Below are 14,158 nucleotides of genomic sequence, written 5' to 3'. Positions count from 1 at the left end.
CCGTTTTATGCTGCGTTTTATCAGAAGAGTGGCAGCAAGGATCATCGTTGGACACATTTATTTTCTAAATTCCACAGAAGCAGTCTTGGGAGAAGATAGTTCATCATTATTATATGTATTATATGTACCATCATGCTGGCATAAATGGGTACCTCTCCGCATCTAAAAGTGTTCCTAAACAAATGCATGATTTACCTAAGTTTCAATAAGATGTTAACTAAGCTGAAGGTGTTGCTATGATTGTATTTCTCCACCCACATCTGTACTGCTCATTGGGGCAGGGACTTGTCTCGATGGCAGCTTAACATGGCGACCGTGTGCGAGTGGTTGTCCTTGTACAATATGTGTACTGTATTAATTTGTTTTGTTTACCATCCCCTTACCCTAATGCCCAAGCTTAACCAGTAGTTTTTTTATGCTAAAACCAGCTGCAGTTAAACAGTTAACAGCATGAAAACAAAACGTAAATTTACCTGCACGAAAAATGGAACTTTTGCAGCTTCATTGGTCTCATGAGATGACGTCGACTGATACCATCATCTCCGTTATTGCAAAATAATGTTATATGTAGGGATGTCCCGATGTGATTATGTGATCGGAAATCGGGCCTGATGATGTGGTTTCAGATTTGATCGGAATCAGACGTTACCTCCCGATCAGGACTCGGATATACATGTATTAAGTCTGTCAACGTTAATGCGCTGACACGGATTAATCCAGCATAATGCTGTGCAGGATGACTCTCTGGCTTGTAGTATAGGGGCATGATTGTGGAGGTCCTGGGTTCGACACTGGGATGAGCCGTTTACTTTGTGAAATTTACCAGTTTGAATACAGTCTGTGGCAATGCGTTTTGGGCAGTTTGTCGAAGTATTGTAGGTCCGTGAAAAGGGGCAGTTGATGCAGCCACGATGAGCAGTCAGCAGCAAGCACTCTCGACACACACACACTCTGAGTTTTGCTTATGCAGTGCTGAGGGATGACTCAAAGGCAAAAACCCTGATCGGGACATCCCTAGATGAATGTCCGAAAATACGTCCAAATGTGGCGTCAATGTGGTATGCAAGTGAGTGCATACTTGTGGACAGCAGACATAGGTACAGACTGTACATTTTAGACTGCCATGTTTTTTTGTACGTGACATAAATCAAGCCACTATTTTACACTCACTACCCCCCCACCCCCACCACCACCAATCCTTCACCTGCTTTTTCTTTTCCGTTTCCTCTACCAGTGAGGTGAGAGGGTTAGCTGCTGTCTTAGCCAGTTGAGTCTCTTCATAAAACAGAAATATGTAGTGGCTCGAGCCAAAGCCATGACCAAATAAAATCCAGCCAAGTGTCTTCCAGGAAACCCATCCATTCACATCATAAAAATGACTCTTTATTTGTGTTTTCAGTCCGTCAGTCTGTTGTTGGCCATTTGGCCCACCTTAGGTACTGGGATATCCCCCCGTCTCCATAAATCCCCCTCTCATCTCTCTTTCTCTCCTTCTTCTCTTTAACTCTGCTGCTCGTCGTCTCCTTGAGTGTTTCATGGTGCATCATGGGAGATTTATTTCCAAATATACTGTTGCAAAATGTACTGTGTGTCTTCTTGTTTTGAGGAGGGATTTACTCCCCGTTAAGAAGAGTTATGTACACTGAGGCGTTTTACACCCTGACTCTTGGTAACAGGGTGTTCTCTGACATATTTCACCCGGCCCTCCACCTAATCCACATATCAATCCACAGCCTAGAAACACTTTTATACACATTACACAGTGTACAGAGTGGGGAAAAAGACCTTTGGTGTATTTGACAGCAATATTTTTAAATGTAAATCTTTATAATTTGGAAAAACTGGAAAACCACTCAATTTACTGCAAATAAATGATTTAGCCTTATTTGACTGAATTATTTAAATACATGTGATTATTCAGAGGACAGTGTCTCTTTGTATAAACATGACATTTATTTTCACAAACCTGGCAGATGTATTGAGTGAATGGTCTGTTTACCACTGAACATTTTTCCTTAACCGTAATCAAAGTGTTTTTTTTTATTATTCAATCTTAACAGTTTGCTGGAAGTCAGGATGTGAACTTGGTGTTTGACGTCAGAATCCTGAACTTGACTGACACACACACACTCACACAAAAGGATTCGAGAGTCACGGGAAATGATTCATGTACGTGCAGGATAGGATCCAGAAGACAAAAGCCGGTGCGTGCTCACAGTTTACAAAGTCAGTGTTTTTGAGTCAAATTATGTGTTGACTGTTTATTTGTTAAGGCGATGCAACATCCGATGGTTTGTTTGCATTAGTTCTTCTTCTGCACTACCTGAAAGACATACTTCCTACCATTACATATTTGTTACATAATCCTTATAAATATCCCCTTTAGCTACTGTTTTGTACTTTATAGATAATCTGCATTGACTTTATGGATTTACCGGTAATGATTATTATATTTGGTGCCTTCTCCTAGATTCACTGTTGCCCCTTTGTTGGAATGATTTTGGGCAGAACTTGGGTTGTGAACCTCCAGCAGGTTGATGTGTGTAGCTTTATTTAATGAACTGAAAGCTACATCAGGGAGTAGGGGAAAATAGCACTACAACATACACATGCTCACCCATGCAGTGCTCTTATCCACAACGTTTGATATTTGCTGCTCAGAGTATAATCCACACATTGGTGAAGGGTTGACTTTCAGGGCCTGAAGCCATATACACACTGTCCCCTTTCACACATCATCCATGTAATTATAAACATATAAAGAAAGAAAAGGATACAACCATCGCTTCATTCCCTTTTAATTTCTTAATCACATCCCCATTCCTCTTGGCCTTCTTCTGTCTCTGCATCCCGTCTCCAAAATGTTGTCAAATTCCTCACTGTGTCCGCTTTTCACAAACTAACCCAAGTCATTCCAAATTATTATCATGCAGCTCAATGATGTTTTATGTTGAAAGATTTTTATGATTCAGCTCCGTATTTCCGTCTGTAGTTTCTGTCTTCTCTCCCTTTCTCTTTCCATTTCAGTCTCTTTCTCCCTCTCTCTCCCCAGGCTGTGTATCAGGGCTCTATGTTAATGACAGTTGACAGATAGTTGAAGGGCACGGGCTGCTCCCTGTCAGCCCTGTTTTGGACTCATAATTATTTCACCAGTGTCACGTCACTGTCACCCTCGCCTGCTTTACACTGTCACACACACACAGATCCCGCCCACCCGCCCTGCTTGCTGAGCCTTGAGGAGAGAAAGAGAGTGTCTGCCTGTGTGTGTGTGCGTGCGTGTCTGGCTGTCAGTCGACCTCAGAGTTGGCCGTTTCCCTGCCAAGACAAGCATCGCTGCCACACGGCAACCGTCGCTCTGCGTAGTCGTCTCCGTGGAAACAAACCAGAACCACAGCCTTGTGGCAGTGTGTCGGCATGCTAGAAGGTGACTTTCCAACTGGATACCAAAATAATGTTTGGGCAAGATGTTGTACAACTGGCAACATATGTGCTGAGGTCTGAGAAAATTTAAGCAGAGTTTAAGCAGCATGGCAGAGTTATTATTTACTTTTTATTCAAAAACAAAGATCAACTTGCTCTGAAGCCTGCTTGTTTTTGGTTAGTTAAGTGTGTCCCATTTTGTCAGTGTAAATGTAACTAATTTGCTTGGACAATTTTTATTACAAGCGAATCAAAGTGTAAAATAAGTCTAAAATAATGTTAAACAAGCCAAAATGTTTAACCAAACTATTACATATTTCCTATCTCTTCATTAAAACAACAGTCTGAGAATATGAACTGATAATAAAGTGGCTGTAGGACATGGGCTATGTGTGGACAGCACAGCCAACAGTCCATTACTGTATTCTGATAGAGTAGACAATGTTATCTACAGGTGGCCATTTGCCACTCACTGTACCTCACAAATATCAGCATGTCACAAGTCTTTGCCTGTCAAAAACACACACACAAAATGATATCATCAGATTAGCATTGTGTATCTTTTTCAGGGCATAGAAATGTGGCTAATGATTTTGGGATTAGAGCTGAGCTAAAGCTGACACACAGCTGAAATGATATAGCACATGTGAACAGGTTATCTGCCGAACAAGAAGAAACATGGATATCTTGAATGTCAAAAAAAGAACTGTAGTTAGTAACTGAAATCAATGTCAGTGGAAGACATGGGGGGGGGGGGATCATTCTTTTTTCATAAGGGGGATAAAGGTAAAAAAAAAATGTACACATGTATTCAACAAGTTTGGTCAGATGCTTTTAACCAATGCAAAAGACAAGCGTACACCAGAATAATTGAACTGTTAGAGCACCAGCCAAAGACATGATAGCAAAATGACACTGATATGTGTTTATTTATTTAATCATTGGTTTATTATGTTCGGTACATAACACAGAAATATGACACAATGTCTGAAGTCCCTGACAAATCATTCTTTTTTCATAAGTGGCTTTACCAGAATAATCCTGAAAAAGTCAGAAACACATTAGGTGATGCAGCCACACTGTATCTGTCAGCCTTCAGTAAGATGACTAAATGGAAATGGTGTCTTTAGGTATATAGAATTAAGATCAGTCTTGATAATAAGGAGCCAACGTAGAGCTTCACAACTCTGAAATAATACCAGCCACTGCAAGAATAAGAGGATGTGAAAATGCAGATGGTGTTAGCGTCAGAGAGAGAAAGGCTGAGAACAAAGATAAGAAGACAGCATGTCTATGTGTGACTGTCACAGAAACATCTGAGGTAAAGAGGAAAGAGATAGATTGAAGATAAGAAAGAGAATAGAGGAGAGAGAGAGCGAGATAGATAGAAGCGATCAATGATTTAAACAATAATGCAGCCCTCTGTATTCACTGTCACACTCCCGCTCTCAGCCACCATCAGGATTGTCTCTCAGACACACACGAGTCCAGCCTGTCCGTCTGGTTCACGCACCGTCTTGAAGCTGCATGTGTAAGGTGGCTTCAACATCATCACCCCCCCCCCCCCCCCCCCCCCCCCCCCACTGCTGCATTTCTCACTTTGTAACGGTCAAACCACTCCTGTTTAAACCTGTTTACTCTCCTGTGTCTTTTTCTCCGGCTCCATTTGTCCATCCCTCCTTCTTCTGCACAGCTCTTCTTATTTCATCTCTTGGTTTGTTTACATATGGTTACAAAGGAATCGCGGGGAAACACCTGTGATTAACCCTCAAAAACACATTCTGCATGTACACAACACTCATTTAAACTGCAACTAAGCCAATCAGGAAGTGATTGTGCCTCTGTGAAAGCCTTTCTCTCATTCCCTCACTCCTCGCCTCCCTCAGTCTTTCCTTCTCTGCCACTTCGAGCCTTCTGTTTAAATTAAGGCGAGCTGACAAACAAATTAAATCTGTCACATCCTGTTTGCATGAACCAGACAGGAAGTCAATATCGTCAGCCATGTTGGTTAGCCAGAGTTCTAATCACACATCAGTGCCATGGCAACGGGGATGAGGGTGAGGGGTGGAGGTAGTCACACAGATATGCACATCATATCTGTTGGTTTACTCACTGGTATGGCATCTCTGGTGAATCTAAGTACAGCCGAATTACTACATCCAAAATGTATGTTTCCCCTCAAAACTCAAAAGGTTTCTGTTCTTGTGCACTAAATAACAAAGCTGAACAGCCAATCAGAGAGATCCTGCTGACAGGCTCAGTGGATGATTTAGCATGCTCACTTGACCAAAAAGCAGGAGATTTTAAAAACAAATTTTTGTTACAAAAGAATAATACATTTAGACCAAACAATGATACTGAATGAGATTTACCCGACTTCTTTATCAGACTGGATGTGAGCCTCAGCTGGTGATCACAACTGCATCCACAGAAACAGACTCAGAATCATGTATTAAACACAAATTTGAGCACTTTGATTTTTATTGACAGTAGCAGCTAGTGCTATTATGTTTTCTGTCTTCTCTACATAACTGTGTCGACCCGTCTCATCCTGTAAGATGATGTGTTTGGACTATTTGGACACATTTTAACTTTTTTTTTTCTTAAAACTGTGGCTAAAAATGCTCGTGTGAAATGAAGCCTTGTTAGACGGCACATACGGTGCTTGAAGCCACAAAACAAATGACACATCACTGTGTCATTTCCAAGTCTGTGCATTCACAGAAGGTCAGAAGTCATTGTGGTCCTCTCGTCTTTAGCCTGTTTGTCCAATCAATTCAGACCTTCTATCTTGCTCACTCCTTCCTCTCTGTTCACACACACACACACTTGCTGCTGTGTTCTACTCCCTGTGGAGACATATTTCTAATCTCAGTGACATCAGTCAGTCATATGCTTCAGGCTGTGTGTGTAGGTGTGCATCTTGGTTTGTGTGTAAAGGTCAAGGGATCAGAGGTCAAGACACCTGCAGGGCAGAGTTTGACCCAGCATCCCCCTAAACACACAAGTTAAAACCCACAATCTGTAATGTGGCAAATTTGTTCCAGTAAAGATTCATTGAGAGTAAAAAATGAGCTAATAAAGAAAAAGAAGGTTAAAATTTAATTTCAATGTTTTTTTTGTACTGTGAACTGCACTTTTTATTAAAAAACAACACATTTTGCACATTGGCTCTGATTTAAAAAGTATCAAATAAGAAAAACTTGTCACCTTGTTTTGTGTTTTGTTTTTTGTCATAAACTGTTTTTGCGTCAGCTTCACCCAGCACTGACACATCTAATTTATCAGTCTCTTCGGCACCCCTTCCTCCTTTCTTCTTGCCCTCAGGTTAGATCCTGTTTACTCATTTGACCCCTCCGCTCTGCTGTTTAAAAATGCATGAACAATAAATAAGGATGCTCCCTCACTCTCTCTCTCTCTCTCTCTCTCTCTCTCTCTCTCGCTCTTTAGCTTGCTCTCTCTTCATTTATCCATCTATCCATCCATCTGCTCATGTTTGTGCAGAGCTCATTCAGCCTCTTAAAGGAAATGGAAATCCCCCATAGTGACCCTGCAGCCACTGAGGTGACTAACTGATATCCTCTCGGTCAACATTTACCATTCTTCGACTATAAGGAAGGAACTCCATATCCCATGGGGCACTGGGGCTGATGTTTTTTAAAGGGTCTGGTTGACCCCAATGACCCTAAACGTGGAGCACTTTAAAGGCGCCTTAGAGTATGAGCTAATAGCTTACAAGAACTACGTATCCCAGACAGCCATAGTGCAACATGCTTTTTTGTTATGTGCTGCAGAGCTGTCAGCATAGCTGATTTTTATTGCAGCACTGACAGAAGTGGGAGATGACAGGTGACACACCACTACTCTTCATACAAAAATCTTTGCTGCAATGATGTTACTGTTTTTACCACCAGTCAAACATTTGTATTATTTGAATGTGGTAAAGGCCTGAAATATTCCACAGCTACTTCCATACTCATTACTTATCACCACCATGACATTTCCTCTGCTGTGGATAATGAGGGGAGCCTCTGCAGCTGTCCAATAGTCTTGTCATCTTTTAGTTCAACACTGATGAGATCACAGTTCTCCTCATGTGTAACCATGAGCCTGCAAAGCTAAAAACAGCTGTAGTAAGAAGTCCTCAGGGGCAAGAACGAGGTGATGTCAAGTACAAACTCTGTTGTGGGACTTGAGTTGGTCAAAGTAGTGCTTTTGACACTTTTGCAGTTACGTAATAAAGTTGATGGTGATGTAATGTCAAAAAAATGGATTATATTAATTGCTGATGAGTCTTCTGAACCTAGCCTTACAGACTAGTATTTGTATACCACATGTATTGATGGGTTGCATCAACAATTCTATTTTATTTTATGCCCCTGCTGCTTGGGTTTCCTCGTCAGAATGCTTTGTTGTATCAGTGGTGTGGCCATATTTGAAAAAGTGACTGACTAGACCTGCATTTTCTACAATCTGCTGCTATCTGCATGTATTTAAACAATTATGAAATGTGTTTTTCCTACATAATCCACAAGCTAAGAATTCTACATTGAGTCAGTGAACATAGTGAGAATATATATATATATTTAAAGATTTAAAATGTACTTTGTTTCAATGTGACATTCAAAGATACAACTGCATCATTAAACAGACGTCTGGATCTGTGACTCTGGTACAATAGAAGACGGAAAGAAACAGACCAGCAAGGACAAACGTTTTAAAACAGCAGGAGAGCCATCAATCTTTCCCTGGATCAATTTCCTAAAGGCCAAGAGATCAGGAATAAAGCCAGAATGGGGTTAATCTGTGGAAATTATTTTGTTATTAATAATAATTTCTCAAATATTTAACAGCCAGGAAAGACGTACTGTAACACTAATCAAAGCTGATGGGAGAGTCTGTCTTTGCACATCAGAAAATTTCCCCTCCCTGATTGCTGTAAGTGGTGTATGGATTTAGTTCCTATGTATCCACTCCAACTAAAAGATGAAATGCATTAATCCCAATGTATTTCAATTACTCACAGAATGATTCTTTGCTGGCAGTCACTCAACATTCTACCACTTCTAAATAATTCTAATGGGACTTTTACTCGTAAATAGTTAAGTTCTATTGGTCCTTGTAAACTCAGCAATTTTCATTATGGAGTAAATGTACCCTTATTCACTTTAATTGCTATGTGGCTCATAAATAGTCACAATATTATGTCGGTAATAGATTCAATGGTCTAACTGTGCGCGTGTGCGCGTGTGTGTTTGTGTTGCTGGAGAGTTAAAACAGGCATAATGAAGTAGCAAAAAGCTGCCTTCATCCCTAGACCCCTGAAATAAGCAATTATAGCTAATTTGTCCTTTTAAGAAGACACAGGGAAAGCCATTTGTCCTAAAACACACACATACACACAAGCACAACGAAAGAATATTCATGTCTCAACCTCCCCCTCCACAAACACTTAGGAGCTAATTATTGTTATTAGCATCATGCTTGAAATCCCTCCACAAGGGCATGTCAGCATACTTCAACATCTGTACACTTCTTTTCTTTCATCAAAGAAACAGAAACGACAGGGGGAGAGGAGGGAAGAAGTGACACATAAAAATGTCCTGCGATCACCTTGAAAAGGCCTTTTCAAAATGTTCTACACTTCTAAGTCATGTTGTTGACATCATTTCACTACAAGCAGTAATTGCCTCTCTCAAAGTATTGCCCTAATATATACATGAATATTGATTTAGCCATAAGAGGCACTGTTCCCATATAGCAGTGTTGTTCTCATTTCACTATTATTTCAATCACGAGGACATTATTGTCAACCATGTTTATTACAATGACAATATGTTGACTATGTATGTATGTAGCCTATTCAAGAATGAATGCTACAACCATGGATGAGGATCAATAGACTATGGATTACCTTAATGCATATCAATGGAACAATAAATGCGTAACAGTGTATGAGCAATGTCACATCTATTTAAAATCAGATTTAATCAACTGGCTAATGTTCACTTTTCTTTGGTTTTAGCATGTCCATCCATCCATCCATCCAGCCATCCATCCATCCATCCAGTTCATGGTGGCAGGACCCATTCATTGAAAGGTAAGCTTTGAAGCAGTATCCTGATTGGCTGATCGTACTTCCTGCAGACATGCTGCTAGACACAGCTGCAGATGCCACATACATCTAGTAGTAGTTCTGGCTGTACTAATACAGTTTGACTGAATTCTGTGTTTCTCATATGTCTGTGTCTGCAGGATTGTATATTCTGCATTGACACACATTTTTGGTTGCACTTTTTTGTAGTATAGGTATAGGTATATAGTAATGGAGCACCATTTAAAGCACTCCCCAAGTTAGTAATGGTAAACCCTGTATGTGGAAAGAAAGAACAGCACATCCAGTAGCTGTTTTTAAACCAATTGGGTGGATTCCATCTTTAAGCCGTTCTTATTGAGCTTCCCATTTATCTTTGTTCTTTTTCAGACTCACAGTAGATAGGTTTAACCACTGATGTGCATGTTTTTTTTTAGTGTCCACAAAAGCACATGCCATTGAATGATCACAAACACGCACTCACTCACACTGAGACACACAAAATTAACTGTGTTGCTCTCAACTCTAATGCATCTGTCATATCAGGAGTAAGCCCTTTTGATCTCTCTCTCCCTCTCTTTCTGACAGCTGGCTTGCTGCTCACTGGTCCTAAATGAATTGATATTTCTTCTGGCCACTTGAATTTGTCACTTGACTTCTCTGTGTAATCTTCACTCTTTAGTGGCTGCAGTGTCTGTTGGTGTGCATGTGCTTAGAAACCTAGGTGACACAGTTCTGTGTTTTGGATGAAAACACATAGCTAATAGAGTCGCTGACTGTCAGGCCGCCAAGTCAGACGGAATGCCTGGAGAAGGCCTCCATGATGAACCTGTCAAAGGTGATCTCATTTTTCCTTCAAACACAACAATAAAATGTAATCGCCTGCAGAGGCATGACTAACACAGTGGAAGGGAAAACTAAATTTACTGGCAGCGCAAAGTGTGGCTGTGTGTCATTGTCTATGCTGTGCACAGTATTTGTCATATCTCACAGCTGCAGTAGGCAAGAGTTGTGTTGCTTTTACTTTACAAAGTGCACCTGCTGCATGGTGGAACGGCTTGATTCATACTATATATATGCTCCTGATTAAAGGACCAGGGAAAAATTTCTAGAACCTCAACAAAGGTGTACTTAAAATGCTAAAACAATAAAAAATGTAGAATACATATAGTGTCACACTCATACACTCCTGATCAAAATCTTGGGACTGTGAAAAACAAAATAAAGTATTTGAATTTTGCTTTAATGGATCAAAACCAGGTCGTAAGTAGAGCTTCAAAATGCAAAAAGAAGAAACAGAAGCAAGACACAAACAAAGAGTTTGTTCAGTAGCCGATCAAGATGTTTAGACCATAGTCTTTAAAAGTCCAAATCTGTGCAAAAATCTGGCTTTCATGTCATAATCTCTCAGGTTATCACATTGTCAAGACCTGCTGATGGCAAAGGCAAAAAGACTTTCTGTTTTTGAACATGGCAGGATTGTTGAGCTACACAATCTTTAAGATCCTGAGGCTTATTGAAGTCAAGTGTTAGACCCAAAAAAGGTTCACCTGCATTGAGCAGGATGATTCGACAAGCTGTCCGTTAGCACACGAATTAAGACCCTCACTGATGCTGCTGGCAGCCTAATAACCATAAGACAGAATCTGCGAGAGAAGTGCTTCAAGAATAAAAAGTGTCTTCGAAGTCAATGGCTCCTCCAATGCCACAATTTTTGTGTTTGGACTTTGCAAGGGAGCGTCAATTATGGAACCTTGAAAAGTGGAAGAAAGTTGACAAATAAAAAGTGTGGTGGACCTAGGTGGTCCTGACGGCTTCCAATGTCAAGGGCATGATAAGAAGATCCCACTGTAGATCTTTTCTTATGGAAGTCTGTGTGGCTTTGGCAAAAACATAATTGCCCACACCTGCTGTAGACTGAGGGCCCTTGTCTGTGTGGTGATGACTGTGTCAATGGGACAGTGCTACAGCTCATGATGCACGCCTGACCAGGGACTTCTTCCAGGAGAATAACATTGCTCTTTTGAAACCACACTGCATGTTCTCCTGATCTAAATCCAACTGAGAACATTTGGGGATGGATGGCAAGGGAGGTTTAAGGTTTGTGAAGCCATCCTCACCAAATGGAGCAACGTTTCCCCCAGTCTCCTGGAAACACTCACATGGTGGGGCCTCTCACTACTGAGTTCTGAAAAGTGACATCTTTTAGTTCTGTTTTTAAATTTTAAAGGCTATGATCCTAACATTTTTGATCAGCTGCTGAACAGCCTCTTTCCATTTTGATGAAATGAAAACAACTTCCCCACTTAAAATTGTTTGTCTTTGTCCTTTTTGCACTTTGAGACTCAACTTACGACCTGGTTTCGATCGAGTAAAATTCAAATTAGTCCTTGCTATTGTTTTACCATTTTAAGTTTTTCTTTGTTGAGGTTCCAGAAATTATTAAAGTGGAGCCCTCATCTAGATCACTACAAAAAGTAACTTACATTACTATTCATGTGACTGCCCATTCAAATCTCTGTGCAGATGTTTGTATGAAGGTCAACATTTATACACAAGCAGCATTGTGGATGTGTCCACCTACACTCATGTGACTCACCACATGTAGGCGCATGATGATACGTGCATTTTATACAGTCTTATAAAGGCAGTCGTTTGAATCTCAATGTGCTACAGTCTACCATTCAAACGATGTGTCTGAAGTACCAGATATTTCCTTCATTTGAATGAACATAATTGTATACTATTTATTCCACATCAGACTAAAGCAAATTATGTCTCACAGTTTGTTTAGTGATAAGCAACTGATCTCCAAAGATCACACAAGATTTACAATATCTGTGTGGCGCTGTTACAGACAAATTCTGCTTCTCTTCCCCTGCCTCCGCTTGAGTCTTTAAATACTGTATGACTTTCTCTTTATGTGTCTGAGTCCAATCACTCCATATCTCTATCAAAAGCGCTCTTGAGGAATATGGCACAATAATATTCTGCATAAAATCAATGGCTTGTTTAATTTAAACAGGGAGGAAGTGGGGAGGCTGGGTAATTGCAGAGAAAGGCCCACAAATCAGCCGTCCTTGTTATCCCATTTGACGGACCATTAAACGTCTGCAGGAATAAACATTATTTTTAGCTTAACTATCAGCTTCTGCCAGCTATAGAGTGGCTGGGCAAATCATTCCAACAAAACAAAAATAAATAAATGAAGGTGGTGTTTAGAGGTACAGAAGTCTTCCATTTTTTTTATTCTATCATATTTATTACTGCCTGTTTTTATCGCATCGACAGCTGAAGTGAAGAGGCAGTCATGTATGCTATATTAAAGAAAATCACTTGCAGTGCATGTGGTGATTAGAACTTTTGAAGAGCTTTTGAATACCACAAACATCAGAATTTGGCAAGAGGACACAGGATTTCTGTTACTGTCCTGTCACTGGGTTGGTTGATGTGAAAGTCTGACAGTAGCTGCCATTAGCTAACCAGCAGTGTCACTGTCACTGTTATACACCTGTAGCTGCATTGAGTAACCTTATGGTCTCATGGATGTGGTCTCACAAATCTCATCAAAATCCACACTTTTTCTGTTGGGCTAAAAGTTAAGTCAGCAATTATCACTTTCATTGGTGTATATGAAATTGATTTTTTCATTAAGGCTGTGTTATAACTTAATTGTAAGGTTTCCTGCTTTTATTGTTTGGTATTATAGATTTTACATATTTACCAGTCTAAACTTGGTTATTGTTTAAATATGATGCACTAAAAAGCAGCTGAAAAAAATGAATGCATTTTTAACCATATGGAACAGTTCCCCTGAGCAGCAGCAGGGAGAGTTCTAGTAAAGAAGCAGTAATATGGCGGTTAGTTGGACTATGAAATGGGATGGTTTTACTGGGTAGATTATGATAGAAGGAGGCCACTTCACCATCTTCACCTGACTGACTGTGGAAATTGCTCATTCTCTTTCTGTCACTGCAGTAACCCCCACCTCATTCAACTCAGAAGAACAAAGCAGATGTACGATATCTAGGCCTACTCATGTTTCCCTCTTGCTTCTTCTGATAAGACATTTTTATATGTTGTCCTTGATAAAAGTTCCCCCCCTGGGAGATGTCAGAAATTAACTTTATCTGGTCTTTAATTATGGTACATGTGCTCTGATGCATCTCTCACACACCCCTAAACCCTAACTTCACCCTCCTCAGCCCACCCCCTAACACTGTCATTTTCAAAGCTATTTTAAGACAATGTGTGATTATCTGTGACATTGCTTGACATGTGCCTCAAGGCTGTCTCTCTCTTCACTATCTGTGCTCTCTTCCTCTCTCTCTCTCTCTCTCTCTCTCTCTTTCTGTCTCTCTCTAATCAAAAAGCCAAACCATGCAGACAGCTCAGAGCAAATAACAAGTCACTCCCCGTGGATGTTTGAAGATGAGGGAGAGCGACTGGGGCGGCGAGGGAGAAAATGCGCTCTGATCGTTCCCAATCTTAAAGCCAGCACAATATTTCAACCCATATTTCTGTAATTGTATTATATATTTATTTTTTTAATGTACATGGACGCATTCACCGACACAAATACTCGGATGTTATAATTACTTTATCTAAGTAATACTATGTTCGTAGTAAGGAAATCAGTCTATG

This window comes from Parambassis ranga, chromosome 17, assembly GCF_900634625.1.
Source record: "Parambassis ranga chromosome 17, fParRan2.1, whole genome shotgun sequence".
In the NCBI taxonomy this organism is placed as follows: domain Eukaryota; kingdom Metazoa; phylum Chordata; class Actinopteri; family Ambassidae; genus Parambassis; species Parambassis ranga.
This window is presented reverse-complemented; position numbering follows the sequence as displayed.